Here is a 15,241-nt window from a genome sequence, read left to right as displayed (position 1 = left end):
GTGATTGACCATGTCAAATGCGGCTGACAGATCTAATAGAAGCAACAAGGCCGAGCCGCCACAATCTAACTGGCACTGGAGATTGTCCGTCACCAGCACCATCTCCACCCCGTGGCCAGGGCAGAAGCCAGACTGATATGGATTGAGCGCCGAAGTTTCCTCCAGGAATGCCAGGAGCTGGTCTGCCGCAGCCCTTTCAACTACCTTACCCAGAAACGCTAGATGTGAGACTGGTCAGTACTTGGCCAGGTCCCGCGGGTCCAGTGATGTTTTTTAAAGGTGAGGACACACCACCGCCTCCTTGAGCAGCTCAGGAAACTCACCTATCACCATGGAGCAATTAATGTCCATGAGCTGGCCTCCTATTCGCAGGGCACCTCCCTTGAGGAGCCAAGATGGACAGGGATCAAGGGGGCAAGTGGTGGCCCTCAACTTCCCCAGCAACCTGTCCACTTCAGGTAAAGAGAGCCACCTGAAGCCATCAAACATCACCTCCAAAGGCGGCCAACAGGCCTTCAGTTCATTAACTCTATTAATTGTAGCAGGGAGGTCGTGGCAAAGAGACAAGACTTTATCCGCAAAATAGCTCGCTAATGCCACACAGCCCAAATCCAATTGACTAACATTTTGGTGCCTGCCCTTGAGGGCGGTAAGGGACCGAACTACCCTAAATAAATGTGCTGGGCAAGAGCTAATGGACGCAAATTCCACAGCAAAAATCTCACGTTTTGCCACTTTCTCATACGCCCTCATAAGCATGTGATAAGATGTTCTTGCAGCCTCGTCACGAGATTTCTGCCACACTCATTCCAATCATCTCACTTCCCTCTTCTTCTCCCGGAGAGCCCCAGTGTACCAGGGCGCCCGTTTGAGTCGAGGGCAGAGTAGATGTCTATGGCCTTGGTATAAAGTGGTATGCCTTAGGAAAGGCAAAGCCTATGACAGAAGAGGGGTGATTACAAAACAAACAGTGGTCCTTAGCATTAGGGAATGGCTCTTTCCCAGCACCTACCTGAGCTTGGAACTGGTTGAATGAAGGGGGCAGTTATGGACCTGCATTTAAAGAGAGAGGCATTTAGCTTCTGGCAGAGACAGAAGCATGCAGGCCCATCTATGAGGGAGGCAACAGAGGGTGCTGGGTCTCATCTCTTTCCTGGGAGACTGCATGAAGGGCAGAGGATATGCTGTCCTGCAGCAGTGCCACTTGGCCATCACCTGTCCTCTATGGCTAACTAAGGCAAAGGCTGCAAGATCGCCTGCAGTGCCATCTTTTGCCAAAGACACCAAGGCAGCAAGTGCTGCCCCCAGAACTTCTCACTGCTTGGTGAAGTAGGGAAACGAGCCAGAGTATGCTATCACCACAGAGAAACATGCTGGTCTACCTGGCAGTCTGTGCTGAATGAGGATTTGGCAAGTACTAAATTGCTCTGCCTGAAAACTTTTGTTGCTGCTTTAATAAAGAGTGGCCGAAAGAGTGCCCCCAGTATCATTTCTCATTTGCAGCTATAAAGCAAATTCTCATTCTTGGACTAAGCCATGTTCACTTGGTGCTGCCATGCTCAAGAAACCCAATTACACCATTCCCTCTTCTGAGCCGCATTAGGTATGCCTCAGTGACAAACCCGCTCTGCCATAATTCCATTCCCGAGAACTCTCATTGGAAGAGCAAACCTCCAGCAGCCGAAACAATCGGGAGCAGGCAGGCGCAAAGCTAATCCAGTTAGGTGAGATTAAAGCAGCCTTTTATTATTACTATTATTAAGGTTTCTTCAAAGGCTAATTCCAGAAATAATCCGTATTGGTCAAAGCCTAACAGTCAAGAAGCAAGAAGTTACTGGTGGAAACAGAAAAAACAAAGGGACGCAAGCCTAGGAAAATAAAGGCAATAGACTCCATCAGCGCGCAGAGTCTTTTATATAGCTTTTCACTGGCTTCACCCCATCAACTCAGAAATCAAAGTGCTTCGAGCATTAGACATTTGCGTCTGCTTCATCTTCATCACTGCCAGACGCAGTCCTGCGATTAAAAGAATGAGGAAATAAGGAGCTTACAGATTCACTTTCCCCAGCAGACACGAGGACACTCTGCACTGAGGTATCGATCTACAGGTCTGGCCTCTGCCGATAACTACATGCCATGGGGGTTCATTTTGCTCCCCCCCCCGGCTGGCGCTACCTTAGATGCTTGGCAGAGAGGAGCTATAATTTATCCCAACCTCCAAAGGCAGCAGGAAACATGTTTCTTTTGCCCTTTCTCTCCCCATCCTTCTGCAAGTGGACTTGTTTGGCTGTTCATAAGCCTCATTTATTTTCTTCCTGAAATTATATTACAGTCATTTGCTCAAGTACAAACACGCCTTGGGGCACTGGGAATTACAGTCACTGACAGGAAAAAGGCAAAAAGCAAACAAACAAAAAGCACCTTGCACGGTGGCCAGTTATTTTATTATAAGTGCAGACACAGATGCACAAACAGAATGTATGCCAGAATTTGGGAACATGACCGTCATTACAGTATGTGCTGGACACACAGACCCCACAGGCAATTCCTCTTCAAACAGATGGGATATTTATCCCAGTTATTGGCCTTGAAAAAGAGAGGGGGAGTGTAGATAGCCTTTCAACTCTCTCTGTGGCGCTTCTACTATAGTCACAAAACTGCCATTTGCCCTCTCCTCTTGTTCTCCTAAGGACGCTTCAAATAATAACATAGGAGATGAGTTGAGTGGACTGAGAATTTGAGGCAATGCAGTGGAAGAGCAAGTGAGTGAGATGGAAAGCAGTAACAATGGCTTGGTATCATCTGAAATATGTTACAGATGATGTAGGGTACCAGGATGTGGAAAAGCAGATCCAGGAAGAGAGCAGGGGTACAGACTCATAATGGATGCTCAGGCCTCACAAGCCTCATGAGCAAACACCAAGCTGCATTTTCTCAGAGTAACCTGCTGCCACTTCTGTATAGGTAGGATACATACCGTATTTGCCGGCGTATAAGACGACTGGGCATATATGATGACCCCCCCCCAACATTTCCACTCAAAATACAGTACTAGGGGCCACTATGGGCAGCTATGTCAATTCCAACTGAAGTGCACCTGGCGTATAGGATGACCCCCCCACTTGGAGGCATGTTTTTCAGGGGGTAAAAGTAGTCTCATACATCAGCAAAGACTGTACTTTAGGAGTAATGCTGATGTTACTCTGCTGGAGATGCCAGGTTGATAGTCCTTGAGTGGGGTAATGGGATTTCTGCTCCCAGTTCCTGTTTCCAGCCAACTCTCTGAATAGTGGAAGGAGAAAAAAAAATGGTAATCAGGCTGTAATATCACAGCTCTCTAGGAATCACCAAGAACCAGTAAAGCCATAGAGTTTCTGGTGATTCCTAGAAAGGACAGATGTCAGTTTCAGGTTTTCCCCAGAACAGTCTTCACACCATTGCTGAGGGATCTGCCCCCATATCCCCCTTGCCCTGGTCTCCCATGGCTGATAGATAATAGGCCTATTATCAGCTGGGAACCCTACAATGGACATAATGTCAGGACTGATTCAAATGAAAACAGCCTGAAACATGCAGATTGTACCTGAACATGTGGCTCATGTACCTCTCCTCATTATGAGAAGAGCCTTTCAAATAAATCATCATTTTCTTGAACAAATGCCTTATTTATAGGCTACACTTGTGATATAGCAAAGGAAAAAGCTGGGGAACATCTTATTAGCAGCATCTGAGTGTGATCTGGGCTGAGTTTAATTCATCTATGTTTACATGTATTTAGTCTCTGTGTGGCCAGAGGTACAAGCCAAAATGCAAAGGCCAAAGGGCTTGTGGTTCTTGGCTCATAATGCAAGGCAATAACTAGTTCCCTTACATGAGATAGCTCACTAGATCTAGAACCAACCCACAATGCGGTTTTAGTGTATTCTCTGGACTATTTTGCTTATTTAAATTGTATTTTGTTTATTTAAATTATTTTACTTAAACTGTGTTCTGGGATTTTTTTTTTTTGCAAGCTGCTTTGGATCTCCCTTATGGGAAAAAGTGGAATAAAAAGCCTAAATAAATGAATATGTTAAAAACCAAACCAAACCAAAACACCCTTTTGCAGTGCTTGGGCAAGACCACCTTGCATGGGAATCTACATGTACAAGCACTGGTTCCAGTGGTATATCAAGGGATGGGCCGGGGAGTGCAGTCTGCCCTGGGAGGCAGCTTGAGGAAGGCCCTTGATGATAGTATCGTGCTACATTCTTTTTCTATTTAAAATGCAGTTCTGGCTGCAGCCACTAGTGGTGCAGGAAAGTCTAAGCATAGCAAAAAGCACTCTAGTGTTAAGGTGTGGCAGGGCCCCCTGCCTCACTGACAGGCACACTGTCTTCTATAACCAATGGCACCCCACAATAGTCTAGGCTTAAGCTAAAGCCATGGCACTGCTAGGGTCAGCCGAGCCAGGCCAGACTTGAAATCTTGCTCTCTGCCTTAGGTTTGGAATGACAGCCTTTGCCTGACCCAGAGGTGCCTCTGGACTCAAGCTTGCATCAGCTCACCCCCCCCCCAATTGTATTTCTAAGTGAGTGGACTGGCTTCCTCCTGTTTGTCTAAGGGCTCCTAGGAAAATCCTTTATCTTGCAACATTTTTCACACTTGGCCCCTCTGCCATGGGAAATCTCTTCCCCACATCCTGCCAGCTAGACCTGATGGCTCTCTTACTCAGAGCCATTAAAACCTTTATCCAAATCCATTTACAGCCACCCCCCCCCCCACTTGGCCAGGCATTGTCCTAATCTCCGGGGACCCTGGAAACTTCCAGCACATGCTTACTTGAGCCTTGTCACGTAGCCCCCTTCCCAAAATCCTATAAAAACTGTGGCTTCACACAGCCACTCTGAGTGTCTTATTTTATTTATTTAGATTTATATACCCGGGACCTCCCATGCTGGTTCGTGCTTCTTCCTCTGACCCACCACTCCTCGGATAGGTAACTATCAAGCCTTCTACTCTTCCTCCCCCTTCTCTATGTGTTAGCTATTTGTGTGTCTTTTGTTATTTTCCTTTCAATAAAGCTTATATTGCTATTTTACCATTTACATCTGTGTTTGCCTTGAGTTCCTACGGGTGTAATCAACCCTGGTATATATAGGCATTTCGATCCATAAATGCTAAGTTATCCCCCTCTCGCTGCACTTGGGCTAATGTTCCCCACAAGCTCAAAGATACGTGTTTTAGGACATATGTCCACACAATTTGGGCAACACTAGGACTGTCTAGATTTTCCTTTCTCTCTGCTTAATAGATCATACAACCAAGTACGCTGATAGCTGCCACAGTATCAGGTCTGCAGGTCATTTTCTGCAACAGTCTAGGCTTAGTGTAATGGTTAAGAGTAGTGTCTTCTAATCTGGCAAGCCAAATTTGATTCCCCATTCTTCCACATGCAGCTAAGTGACCTTGGGCTAGTCACAGTCCTGGTAGCACTGTTCTCACAGACCAGTCCTGTCAGAACTCTTTTAGCACCACCTACCTCACAAGGTATCAGTTGTGGGGAGAGGAAGGGAAGGTGATTTATAAACTGAAAGGGGGGTATAAAAACAAATTCTTATTCTTCTTATACTTCTTGCACCCAGCTCAGCTAGATTTTGCAAGGCAGTGCATAGGGCATCACAGCAAGATTAAAAAAAAACTCAAGCCTTTTCCCTCTCTTAATTTCTTTCCCTCTTTTTCACGTTTCTCATTCATCTTACAGTTACATTATCACAAATAAAATAAATAATGGGGAATATGTATACACAAGTTGTACAAGGTTAGCATGAATAATGTTTATGATTACTGTATTTTGGAACTTGTTGATGACCACTTTAATGACCTGGGGGTGATTGGATAGAATTCTTTAAATAAATGAAGAATTCCTGCAAAGTTTCTCCCCAGTCTGTGAGGAACACAGTTTCTCTTTCAATTTCTATCTTGACAGGCAGGGTGAAGCCACGCCATAAGTAAATTTGCCTGCTACATGGCGGGACAGATTGCACACTGCATTATTCCATATTGGGCAGGCAGCATGAGTCACTGGTAGGTTCTGAATTTTTCTTTTCAGTACAAGAAGTGTGATGTTGTGGATCATACTGCTTGCCAAATAACACTTTCAAAAATTGCTTTCATTACAAAACAATTGTCTTTCACTTACACACCTGAGGCTCTGTCCTGATACTACATTCCCCACAGTGTTTCAGGTTCTTTAGTATTTACTGTTACTTGAGCACTATAGGTAGTCGACACCTTTCTTCTCTAAATTCAGAGAACATTTTTTAACTTTATTTATAGCCCACCTCACAGGTTGCCTGTTGTGGGGAGAGGAAAGGAAGGCGATGGTAAGTCACTTTGAGACTCCTTAGGGCAGTAAAAATTGGGTTATAAAAAAGAACTTCTTCACTCTCATAGACACTCAAAGTGTACTAAAAAATATTTTTGAAAGTCCAGTCATAGAAACATAAAGCTGAAAGAGATCCCAAGGGTCACCATCTAGTCCAATCCCCAGCACAATCCAGGAAATTCACAGCTACCCCCCCCCACTCCCCCAGTGACCCCCGCTCTATGCCTATGCAGCATAAGACAACAAATAAAGAAGGCAATAGGGCACCTGCCCAGCTCCCAATATTTGGGCACACTTCTCAGTCACAATTTAGAACAGTTTAGTCATTAAACAACTTTATTTTCAAATACATATATTTCAGATCAGAATAACATTAAAAGTAAGATAATTGGTTGCAAGTGATTGTTATGACAACGTAAAATTCCTATGATTCATGTTTTAATCAAATGTTAATTTGAAAAAGGAAAGAAGGAATATAATGGGTTTAAATGAGGAACTACACTTAGCATTTAACAAGCTCATAATGGTAAACCTAAATTAATAAATATGTCATTAAACTACTCCTACCAACTTCATACTACCAATTAGCAAATGGCAATTAAAAGGTTGCCTTAAAAAGTTTCCATCTGCATTAAAAGAATGACAAAGATTCTTGTTACATTATCCAATTTTTTTCATCAGAACCAGGATTTCACTTGCTGGGTCTGTCTTCAGAGTGATCACTCTTACTCAGGTTCAGTGGCAATTGGCCCTGACCTTTATAGGCTCCATCCACAACCTGATGAGTCAACATTTAGCAGGTTCTTAGGCAGGGGTAGTCAACCTGTGGTCCTCCAGATGTTTATGGACTACAATTCCCAATGAGCCCCTGCCAGCAAACGCCAGTTTGGTGTAGTGGTTAGGAGTGCGGACTTCTAATCTGGCATGCCGGGTTTGATTCTGCGCTCCCCCACATGCAACCAGCTGGGTGACCTTGGGCTCGCCACGGCACTGATAAAACTGTTCTGACCGAGCAGCGATATCAGGGCTCTCTCAGCCTCACCCACCCCACAGGGTGTCTGTTGTGGGGAGAGGAAAGGGAAGGCGACTGTAAGCCGCTTTGAGCCTCCTTCGGGTAGGGAAAAGTGGCATATAAGAACCAACTATCTTCTTCATGGGAATTGTAGTCCATGGACATCTGGAGGACCACAGGTTCACTACTCCTGTTCTTAGGTATCTGTCACAATTTACCAGTCATGAAAAAGAAAGGGATCCTTTTATCATTGGGATTTCCACAACTGAGTCCAGCTACTGAGCAATCTGCTACTGACCTCCAGCTACTGCTACTATACCTTGCATGTCAGGCTTATCCTGTTTGCTGGGCATCTGTGAGGGGTGGCAAGAACAAGGGACACCTCTAGGCAGGTGGCAAGGGGATTCGGAGCCCAGCATTAGTGGGGAGGGATGACAAGCTTCTGAGCACTATCTGCAATATCTCTGAGGAGTGGCACTTGTCACCGACATTCAACAAGGCTGTTCTTGCCAAGCCACACTTTGCTAGTTTTAGACTGTGCACACATGTGAACATGTGCACAAACCTGTACAGGTTGGTGGCGGGTGGCAGTGCCAGGCTGTGGAGGCCCAGTGAACACTTTATCATGCTGACTACTATCGTGAAGCCTGCCTAGTTGGGCCAGGCTCAAAGGCATTGCAGGAGTGCATTCTGCACCTAGACATCCCTTCCTACAGAGTGCCATCAAAACTGAGGCTTGGACCTCTTCCAGAGACAGTGTACATCGTCTTTCTTTAAGGAATCAGATAGTGGAAAGGTTAATTTAATGGTATGGTTTATAAACATCAGCTTTACAAATATTTCAGTTTTTGTACAATTTGAACATCTTTTATGTTTCTAAAGTTATTATGAATAACAAGCTTGAGAAACAGGGGCAGGGATAAAATTGGAGACATGGTAGAGCAGGGACAAAGGATTAGGGTGTTGCATGCATGGAAGGAAAGGGGTGATGTTAGGTTCTTGTTAGTACATGAGGAAGTTCACTTCTTGAGATCATGTAGGCTTGATTACTTTTTGCAAACTCTTCCTGCTGGGGGCAATGCAGAGCTTTCATGACAGTAGCAAAAGTGATTCCAGACCCTGTGAGTAGAACGGTCAAGATACGTTACATTTTATTTTCAAATTGGTGGGGTGGGGTGGAGTGGGGTGGAAGAACTCCGCAGACAGACTCCCCCTCCCCCCAGGATTTGTAAAGGCTACAGGCAGCTGTTAGGGAACTCACCAGCAGGGGCAGCTCTCATGCAGCAGGGATCTGCAGCTTCTGAGCTTTGGAGGGAAGTGGAAGGAGGAGGGGTGGTCAGGGATGGGGGGTGGAAGGCCGCTGGACAGACAGGCAAGCTGGTTGGAGGAGGAGGTATTCAAGGGTGGGACAGGCACCTTGAGTGGGTGTTAAGCGTTGAGTGGCACTTAAGCCATGAGATGCACTCCTCCTCCAAGGCCTTACCAGAAATATATTATGTGGAACAGAAACTTTAGCCAGGGAGAATACCTATAATGACACATCCCTTTTTGCAAGCCACATGCAAAACATCTCCTTGGCCTCTTATGCACGGTGGCAGCTACTGTGCGTTGCTGCCGTGCCATTGCAGCGGGGCAGGATGCCCCGCAGATCCCCGTGTATGCACCGGGGTGGGGCATGCTGGGCTGCCTCGGCGTAGTGCGTGCACGATGAATGTCGGGACCAGAAGGTAAGCCTGCGCGGCAGGGGGAGGTTTGGACAACCCGGGGAGGGAGTGGGGGGGCAGGCCCCCTCCGCAAGCCCATATGGGGACAGGGGGTTGCCCCTGCCAGTTCCAGGGCTCCGTGGATCCTGCAGGGGCACATGGTGTCCCTACAGGGAGATTGTAGGGTTGGGGCTGGGCAGGCCAACAGGCCTGGCACTGGTAATTATGCACAGCACCGGCCTGCTGCAGCCCTGGCTTACCCAAGAAGCTATGGAAGATCCTGTGTTCGCTTAACGTGGCCCTTCCGTAGCCCTGGGCCGGGAGGCATCTGCACTGGCGGCGGCAGCGAGCGTTATCGGCATAATGGACCCTAGCTTGGCATCCCATTGGGCCAGATCCCTCACAGACACACTCTTTGTTTGTAAAGAAATATCTGTTTCATTCATAAATATGAAGTTCAGATTTTGGCAATCTTTTATGGATCAAATCTGTAAGATGCACTGTAATAGCCCCTTTGTTCCATCATTCATGCCTTTCTGTTATGCATTTACAAATCTAAGTAGTACAATTGTGCATTCCATGATTATAATTTTATTGACAGACAGGGACATAACAGTTATGCCTAATGTATCCCTAAGGGTTGATAATTGAACATAGATTGTGCTCTAGAACGGAGAGATTGTCCTTAAACGCATCTAAATCTCTTAAATGGACTGGGATGTGATGGGCTGGAAGGTAGTGGAAGGAGAATTATGTACCAGGTAGGAATATAAAATGCATTTTCATTTTATCAGCCATAGAGAAATTTAGCCGCTCTCTCCAATGTCCTGCCATAGTTCTCAAAAATATACAACAAACAAGAAAGAAAAATGAACAAAAGAACCACTACAGATTGCCTGATGAGTTTAGGGAAACCTTCTCTTCACCTTCAAAGCTTGTTTGTTTATGAAATATGCTTTCTGTGTGTGTGCCATGAAAGTCCTGATTTGGCAGTCTTCAGAAATGATCTTCGTAGCTGTAGATGGAAAATGGGGATGGGGGAAGATGATTATTGGGTATGTTTAGTCAAAGTTCATTGGGGTCTACAGGTCTCAGTCTGCACCTTTAACAGATGACTGAAATCTCCTTCTGCAGCAGTCTTGGGCCTTTTCTGCACTGGCATTTTTCTTCATTTTCACAGTGCATTCCTGTCATGTCCTCTCCCCCTTCTGCATCTAGAAAAGTGCTGGGAGGCATTGGGCCCCGCAGAGCATTCTGGAATGCAATTGGATCCATAAGTCTCCATGGGTGAGCTGAAATGTGCTTGGCACCCAAATGAGGGGGAAGTGGCAACTTTAGCCAGGTCTTCAGGGTACAGTAGTCCAACCATGGCATGGCAGTAGCTGTGACTGGATCCATGCTCAACCCCACGCAGAAAATAAGGTCCAGGGTGTGATTTGCCTGGTGGGTAGGGCCAACAACAAAATGTGAGAGCCCTAGTGTTGCTATGGCTGACACCAGGTCCAGCCCATTGCCAGAGGACAGCAATTCTGCATGGATATTAAAGTCCCCCAGAATTAATAGTCTAGGGAACTGTAATCTCCAAGTGGCCACCACCTCTAGCAGGGTGGACAAGGCATCTGGAGGTGCATTGGGTGCATGGTACACCGGCCAGTTGGCCATACTCTTGGTTGTTCCCCACCTGAGCCCAACACATTTAATTCCTGGGATTGCTGGTGCAGGGAGAGCCCTAAGGAGATGTTATCATGGATCAGGATTGCCACTCTCCCTCTCTGCCCCACCATCCACAATGGAGAACCCAGCAGGGGCTAGCTCTTTAAGGGTGACTGTTTCACCGTCCCTGGACAAGGTTTCCATCATGCACGCACATGTGTATGCATGAACAAAGGAAGAATGGTACCACATGCACTTTGTTGTTGGTAGGGCTACTGGTATGGAGCTCTGCCCCACCTCCATGGCAAAGCATCTGTACCGGGCATCAACAAGATAGCTCCCTCCTGGACTATTTTTTGGGGGGGGTACATTAATGATGTTGTGCTATTCATCCAGGTTGTATTTGAAATAGGGAGAGCATTACTGAAGGGGGGAGAAGCACTAAATGTTCAGCAAGATGGCCACCCAACATTTAATGCAGCTGGAAGACTCTCTCATTAAAATAAAAAATGCTCTGCCTGAAACTGACCAATAAGCAGAGACCAACGATGTGGCACAAAAACTCAGAGGAAAAATAGACCTGTGACAGTATCCACAGACTCCAAGATTCCCAGAGAAAATCAGATTTTTTTTTTAAAGGTGGAGATTATAGGCATAGGATTCAAATTAAAGTAACAGCAACACAACTTTTCCAATAAATGGAAATAAGCTGTGAGTGCAGAAAGGGCCTTTACTAACCTCATGGCTTTAGTTTCAAAAAGTTCCCTCCCATCCCTCTCTTAGAAAGTCAATAGTCTAAGCAAGGCCTGATTTAAATTTGATGCTGATGAGTCAAAACTAGTTGTTAGCCATCTCAAGCCCTATTCAGGGGAATGGGAGTGGGATATAAAGTTAACAAATAAATAAAAACTCAAAGCAAAGCAAAGAAACCCTTCCTCTTGACATTTTGACTTTGCACAACATTTTGCTTCAACTAGGCTGTTACCCATGCAAAGGTACACGTGCTTAGATAGCATGCCAACAGAATACCTGCCCAGCCCAAAATGTTGGGTTGCCAGCTCTAACTCCGGAAATTCCTGGAGAGTTGGGGGTGGGCAGAGTTTGGGGAAAGTGGGTGTCTTCAGTGTGCCCTCAAAGCAGCCATTTTGTCCAGGGGAATCAATCTCTGTAATCTGGAGATCAGTTGTATTACGGGACATCTACAGGTCCATCTGGGGGTTGGCTACCCTATATCTTATATGTTAACTCAGCACACAGAGCTTCTTTGCATAAGTAGCAGCCCAATTTATACAAGATCCTATTTGGCTGGGAACAAATGCACAGAAGTATTTTGCATCACCATCAGGTCCAAGTGGCAGCCTAGTTTGACACAATTACAAGAACAATAGCCCCCACCCCCATTTAACTATAAATAAATAGATAAAATTTGTCAGCTACGTAAAACCTGTCCACCTGTCCACATAAATGTAGGTCTGTCATTATCTCTGATGGCTGGTTGAGAAGAAGAAGAGGGAGAAAGTATGGGGGGGGATGTCAAACAATTTAGACTGAAAACCCAATTGTTCAACTCAGAACAATTGTGGACACCTGGTTGGTCTCTGAGATTAACGTGAAAAACAGCATAATGGTGATATTCCCTTTCTGTTTTCTTGCCAAGAAAATCTACAGAACAGTTTAAACAGCCTGAATATAATACTTTATAATCCTACGAATACAGAAGGCAATGGGATGAAACCAGTATCATTACCACAGTCTGCAGCCTCTTTGATAGTCAGTACATTATAACTTGGAAGAGCAAAATGTGCTGTGATTAGGCCACAGTTTATCTTCAGTAACTAAAAAATATCCGTATTTGCGGCTACATTTGTTCTCTACATGGCTGAGAATTAACCACTTTCCATTTTGCCTAAAGTTCCCCCATGAATCAACATCGTTTTGATCCCGCCTACACAAGCAGAACCATCACCAAATAAAAGATGACTTATTTTGTGTTTTTTATTCCACAGGACTGAATAATGCAACAGCAGTTTATATTTAACACACAAGGCATTTTATAAACTATTGAAATCAAGGTGGCTTATGCTTTGAAGAATCTCTGCCGCTTTTGACAAGCCCTATGACCCAGTGTTAGAGAGCTGCTGCCACCCACAGACAGGTTGTAGTATTACAGGCAAAGCACAGGATGCCTTTATAGAGAGAGTTACCAGTTCGGTTATCTCCAAAAAGTAGCTTCTTGGCCACATCTGGCAAGACGCTTTTTCTTGAGGAATAAGTGGTGACAGGTGACATCATATTATCTTCTCTCATATAAATGGCATAAATTCTGACAGTGAAACAGCTTGCCTGTTCATTTTCAAATTTGCAAAGTTATATGATAGTCTAGGCGGTTAGGGGTCTGCATGCTTTTTGAATGCCTCACCCTTTCTTCCTACTAGACATGCAAGAGGCATAGCTTTTGCACTGTCACCGGCCCCCTCCCATAATAGCAAGCCAGGGTAACCTGGCTAAGTTTCTCATTTGAAACAAAGAACAAGTGCTGCTAGGGAACATTCTTTAACTTTTTGCCCCTAGCCTTGCAGCTCAGATTCATGGGGGGAAAGAACCTAGCAAGCTTATATTCCCTCATTAAGGAAAAAGTCATGTGAAATATACTAAAGATACATTGGAAGGCTCAAAAGAACTGTGAACTGAGTTTGGATTGCTGAACAGTTCTTCCCTATCGTTCCCTGTGTCAGCTGAAAAGCTGTTTCTAGGCAGGGGGTCACAGCACCTGTTTTGCTGGCATGGGATAGGGCACAGGGAGCAACACCTCAAGAGGGAAGGGCGTGTAGAACTTGTAGGCCTCCCCTTGACAGGCTGCAGGAGCCTTTTGCCCACAAATTATGTCCTGCTTCAGACCCAGCATGTTACTTAGAAGGACCAGTTTAAGAAAAAAACAACAACAACCTTGAGTTCCTCTAATCCCCTTTCTCAGACAGGATTTTGATCTAAACTGTCAAGGAGTATTTGAAATTAAAAGGCTGTTGAAAGACTACCTACAGTATCAATAAACAAATCTTCAAAAGTGAGCATACAGTTTCCCAGTGTGCTGCAACAGGATCTCTACTAATAACACTCCTTTACCCAGAGTAAGACACCTAATGGAGGAAAAAATACAGAGCAAAGTGAATGGACAGTCTGCCCCTCCCTCCCTCCTTGCCTCCCTCCCTCCCTGCCATTGCTGCTTCCACATTCAGTCAGGTTTACCATATGTTGGGGAAACAAAAGCGAGGAACCTGCTTATCCCCCCTCTCGTTTACATGGTTGTTATTACTCATTCAAGCCGTATCGCTTGTGATCGTGTTTATTTCATCTGTCACATGAAGGGAGGAATTGGATTAGCTCTTCAAAGCAGTTTAAGTGATAATGAAAGGCAGAATGAATTTCTAGACCATCGGAGGCCAACTTGGGAGTTATTATGAAGCTCATACTATTTGGAAGCCAGGATTAAGAGTGAACCTGACTGTTCTCGGGTGGTTGTAAATGCCCATTATACGTACTCTCTTTGTTGGGCAATAGACTAGTAAAGTATAGAGACACCATAAAATTTTGTACACGGACGATATTTATATTTGAGAGGTATTCTGAGCACGTAAGTGGTATGTTTCAAGTATTTCCAGAAACAGTAACCCAGATAACTGAGCTGTGTTCCTACAGAGTGCATTCCCTGTTCTCCCACTGCTGTGAAGAAATCTGCATTACTAAACAGCTATAATGAAGAATGAAAGCTCCAGTCCCCAACTCTGAAAGATGTATTAACATATCTCAAAGAAATACAGTGGTTATAATTCAAGGGTTACAGTGTTATTATACACAAAGCCAAATATGGACTCTTATATAATATGTTCAGTGGTACTGTATATTATAGATCAACATTGTAATAATACTTTCCACTGGACCTTAATGGTAATCAGATTTTTAACCAACCACTTCCTCTTGACTAGGGATCGGGGTGCCGACTCTGAGTTGGACATTCTTGGAGATTTGGAGCTGGAGCATGGAAGGGCAGGGTTTGGGGAGGTTCTGCAGTGAGCTATAATGCCACACAGTCCAACCTCTAAGCAGCCATTGTCTTCAGGAGCACTGCTGTCGGCAGTCCTGAGACCAGCTGTAATTCTGGGAGATTGCCAGGTCCCCCCTGGAGGTTGGCAATCCTAACAGATGGATACTGAACCAATGAAGAGTGGAGGAAGGAGTTGACCTAAGCAGCTTTCCTCTGGTCCTTCCCACCTGTACAATATTGTGTACAATACAAGGTGTACAATCTGGACAGTCCTCCCAACTGTTTAGTATAGGCTGGTTTCACAGCAAGGAAGCATGCTTGTCAGTCATGGGCAGATGAGAACATATTGGGACTACTGATGCAATACTTACACATGCTAAATCACCACTTAATCCAATTTATGTGACTTAGAAGATAAGATAAAATATATGACAGCACCCATACCACCAACGTTTTCCTCGGCT

General features: G+C 45.0%; 2 long non-coding RNA genes across 2 annotated transcripts in view; one reads left to right on the top strand and one right to left on the bottom strand.

The window, feature by feature from the left end:
* The window catches only part of LOC143828786 (uncharacterized), a 265,869-nt gene that overhangs the window by 41,295 nt on the left and 209,333 nt on the right, over positions 1–15,241 (bottom strand). The gene's annotated exons all lie outside the window — the stretch shown is intronic.
* The window catches only part of LOC143828787 (uncharacterized), a 32,429-nt gene continuing 22,098 nt past the window's right edge, over positions 4,911–15,241 (top strand). The window contains exon 1 of the long non-coding RNA XR_013227878.1: positions 4,911–4,978. This is a non-coding gene — a long non-coding RNA (uncharacterized LOC143828787). The remainder of the gene's footprint in view (positions 4,979–15,241) is intronic.

The sequence above is a fragment of the Paroedura picta genome, chromosome 2, assembly GCF_049243985.1.
Source record: "Paroedura picta isolate Pp20150507F chromosome 2, Ppicta_v3.0, whole genome shotgun sequence".
Classification (NCBI taxonomy): domain Eukaryota; kingdom Metazoa; phylum Chordata; class Lepidosauria; order Squamata; family Gekkonidae; genus Paroedura; species Paroedura picta.
The sequence above is the reverse complement of the archived record's forward strand: the minus strand, read 5'-3'. Positions and strand labels throughout refer to the sequence as shown.